Raw genomic sequence first — 4,179 nt, forward strand, 5'->3', positions numbered from 1 at the left:
CAAACTCACCATGTGTTTCAGCTTCATATTTATTGAGGTCTTCTTGTGCATTCATCCCTATGCTGATTGTTGTGGCTGCTGCAGCTGCTATGAGGCATCCTTTCATCAATTATGCAAAACCCAAAAAAGTGTCAAACTAACCTTACAATAAAAAATGACAGAGTAAAACATTATAGAAAGATGTTCTCCATAAATTCCCTTTATTAGAGAAATACAGTTTCAATTAATCAGAAACTATCAATTAAATATCATCACCTAGATACACATTAAAGAGAGTTCACTACAAACTCTCAATTCCACGCAACCAAATGGTTATCTTGCATGATATAGTTCTATAATACTAAAGATGCTCTAATGAATTGGAGTAAATCTAATAAAAGCATTGTATATGATAAACAAGCTGAAGAACATCTCATAGTAGATGAAGAACATGTAGAAACATAATTTGCAAGCACACAACACTACAATTTGTTAAGCTTTGCATCTTCAAGGAAAATTCTGCCCTGTACAACTTTTTCTCCATATTCAGCACTCGCTGGGGATGCTGCGACACTGTTAAGAAACATGCTTATATCACAAAACCTGGCATTTTGTGCCTGTGAGAACTGAGTGATGAATACATCGGTGGGCTTTTCTAGAGCATGCTTGATTTTCAAATAATAGTAATGGAATAGATGATCACATAAGATATCTCAAAGAAAATGCTTTTATTTGTGAGAGAAATATTTTTAGTCGCACCCCTCAATTGTCCAATCATACTTCCCAAGAATCAGTGTTTCAATTTTGTTTCATCATACTATGCAATTCCTATGGATTCTTACCAAATATAGTCTCCACAATCTATTTTATTTGTCGTGATTTGTAGAATAGTGTGTTCTCTCACATTGGTAGTTGTGTAGGGCTCTGCCACCATTTGAAATGCTAATGAGAATCAACCAAAATCATGTCTACTCAAATTTCCATAGACAATCAGTAACCTATGCATTAAGAACATTAGGAAAACTTGAATTAAGATAGATTGTATTTATGCTCCATCCAACATATGTTATCTGAAAATGCCACCTATTGAACCCTTCTTCAAAAATGTGAGCCAACTGTTACTATTTTTTTCCAAAATGGTGACCTCGAGAAATTTATACTCAAGCCCTCCCTCAATATATGTGTGTTCTCTTGCATTGAAATTTGTGAACTCTTTAGTTTAGCTAACAAAAAACTGCCAACATTGTACACACTAGAATTCAGAAACTAAACAGTAGGCTGAAAAGCTTGTCTAAATTTGGTTTAATAGTAATGTTAGCTAAAAAAGGGATTCATAGTAGGAAGAAAATAGGGCAATGACAGTTGACTAAGGTGGCATTCAGGAGCCTGGCTACAGCTACCGCATCACAGATCTGGTAAGAAAGAAAACATTAATGAGTATGAAAGCGAATAAAAAAACCTACCACATATTTTCTTTTTCTTTTAATTTGTTGATGTTGCCTATTCTGTATTTGATTAAAGTCTCTAAATATGGAAGAAATTGAAGAAAGACATCCTAATTTTTTCTTCTTATAGTTTCAAGACAGTCTACATATTTGTATTTGATTAAAGATGAAATTATTAAACATGGGCACAATGTATTTGTCTCAAAAAACTACATCGTTGAATCTTGATAGCAATATCACAACATTAGATTTTACCCTGTGTAGCTTCAAATTGTAGGTTGTTTCTTTTGCAATGTGAATGCCCAATAATTACTATCAAGTTATAACCACAGAGAGCTATATTACATTTGTATTTTTATGGCTACTTCATTTTTTTAGCTGTCTGACATCCTCATTTGTTCATTTGAAGCTACACTATAAAGTAGAGAGCAAGTGTGGACATGGTTGCTTCAGTCAAAATTTCCACTGTTTCATTTCATTCCTCACAACCTTGTTCTAGTTTTAGACAACCTATAATGCTGATTAAAATAGGATATCCAAAATCAGTAGTTTCAGTTTTGCAGAAGAAGAAACAAAATGGAAAGCAAAGTCATTGCCCAAGGAATTTTAAAGTTATAGCTTTGGATGCTGCACAGCCATTTGATTATGAATCCAAGATAAGTAATGAAATCAAGAAGAGTAGTAAGTTAAAGATTGGAATAGTGGGCTTTGGCAATTTTGGTCAGTTTCTTGCTAAGACCATTGTCCGCCAAGGTCACACAGTATTGGCTTATTTTGCAATAGATCATAGTGAGGTTGCATGTAAGATGGGAGTTTCATTTTACATGGATCAAGATGATTTTTCTGAAGAACATCCCAAGGTGACATTGCTATGCACATCTATCATATCAATAGAGTCTGTGTTAAAATCATTTTCGACTCAAAGATTGAAAAGAAATACATTATTTACATACGTCCTTTCAGTCAAAGAGTTTCCACGCAATCTCTTTTTACAGGTGCTTCCCCCGGAATTTGATACATTGTGCACCCATCCTATGTTTGGGCGTGAGAATGGAAAAGCTGGATGGAGCGGTCTTCCCTTGGTCTATGATAAGGTTAAGATTGGAGAAGGGTTAAGAGCTGAGCGTTGTGAATGGTTTTTGAAAATATTTGCAAAAGAAGGCTGTAGGATGGTTGAGATGTCCTGTGTGGAACATGATCGCCATGCAGCTGAAACACAATTTATTACACACACTGTTGGGAGGATGTTAGGGAAATTAAATTTGGAATCCACCCCAATAAATACTAAAGGATATGAGTCATTACTTCAAATTGTTGAGAACACTTGTGGAGATAGCTTTGATCTTTATTATGGTTTGTTTATGTACAATATTAATTCAACAGAGCAATTGGAGAGGCTAGAAATGGATCTTGATGCTCTAAAGAAACAACTTGTTGGCCAGTTGCACAAGATTTTAAGAACACAGCTATTTGATGGGGTTGCCAGAGGAGAAGTGCCTGAGCAAAATTCAACTCTTGTAGATCCAAAAAACACGAGTCCTTCGGACGCTGCAGTTCCATTACAAACAAAATAAATGAATTATCTGTTCTCTAGAAACCCAGTAGAGCCATGCAATTTCCTTCTTATCTATAGCCTAGTAGAGTGTGGTTGTTTAATATAGTTGTTAAAACTTTCTCCCTTTTTATTAGGAGACTTTTATTGTCAAATTTCCTTTTTTATGTTTGCTTGTCATTGCATGTCCTTTGAAGTAGAAGATCAAGAATAACATCTTCATTATGTAATTTTTGGATTGTTTTATCATCAGAATTAACTGACTTAGAAGTCAGTTGTGATGTTCACTATGACCTCTGTCAATGCAAGACAAAATGGAAACAACTCCTTTTCTTTTCTCATGTCTTCCATAGAGTGGATGGAACGTTTTTAGTAGTGAAAGGTCACATCTTGCTAGAAAATGATGGGTTGGATAAGAGGGATAATGGTTTGGATAAGAGGGATTTGGAGAATCTACTTGCTTTCAAAAAGGGCATTCCGGCTGACCCCATGAAATCACTCTCCAGTTGGGTTTCTTCTAATGTAGCAAACATATGCTCCTGGAATGGTCTTCTATGCAGAAAGGGTTCCATAAAAGTTGTGGGCATAATTCTTCCTCACATGAAATTGGAAGGTACTATTTTTCCTGCCATAGCAGCCATCTCGTCACTAAAGATTTTGAATCTCACCAATAAAATTTTCACCGGAAATATTCCAATTGAGCTTGGCCAATTGAAAGCCTTAAGCATTGTAGACCTTAGTCATAATGGAATGGAAGGGTTCATCCCTATATCTCTCTCGAATTTCTCGCACCTTTGGGGGATCAGACTTTCTGTGAACAACTTGACTAGGAGCATACCTGCAGAATATGGTACTTTGAGCAAGCTAGATAATCTGATTTTGTCCTTTAACCATCTAACTAGAAGCATTCCAATATCTCTGAGCAATTGCTCACATCTTCAAGTGATTTCATTAGGGGAAAACAATTTGAAGGGTACAATACCAGCAGGGTTTGGCCACTTGGATATGTTGGATAGTCTCTTCTTGGAGAACAATTGTCTAAGTGAAAGCATCCAATTTCTCTGAGCAATTGCACCTCTTTCCTTCAATTGAGCATTGGCTACAACAATCTCACGGTTCAATTCCCCTTGATTTGGGTTCGATAAAAAATTTGGCATATCTCTACTTTGAAGGTAATTCTCTCAGTGGTAATATCCCTTCTTC

General features: G+C 35.8%; 1 pseudogene; it reads left to right on the top strand.

The window, feature by feature from the left end:
* Positions 1-1,864: 1,864 nt before the first annotated feature.
* On the top strand, positions 1,865-3,021 carry LOC149546903 (arogenate dehydrogenase 2, chloroplastic pseudogene; annotated as a pseudogene).
* The last annotated feature ends 1,158 nt before the right edge of the window (positions 3,022-4,179 follow it).

This window comes from Cupressus sempervirens, chromosome 7 (assembly GCF_028749045.1).
Source record: "Cupressus sempervirens isolate cs-2001-9-10 chromosome 7, ASM2874904v1, whole genome shotgun sequence".
NCBI lineage: Eukaryota > Viridiplantae > Streptophyta > Pinopsida > Cupressales > Cupressaceae > Cupressus > Cupressus sempervirens.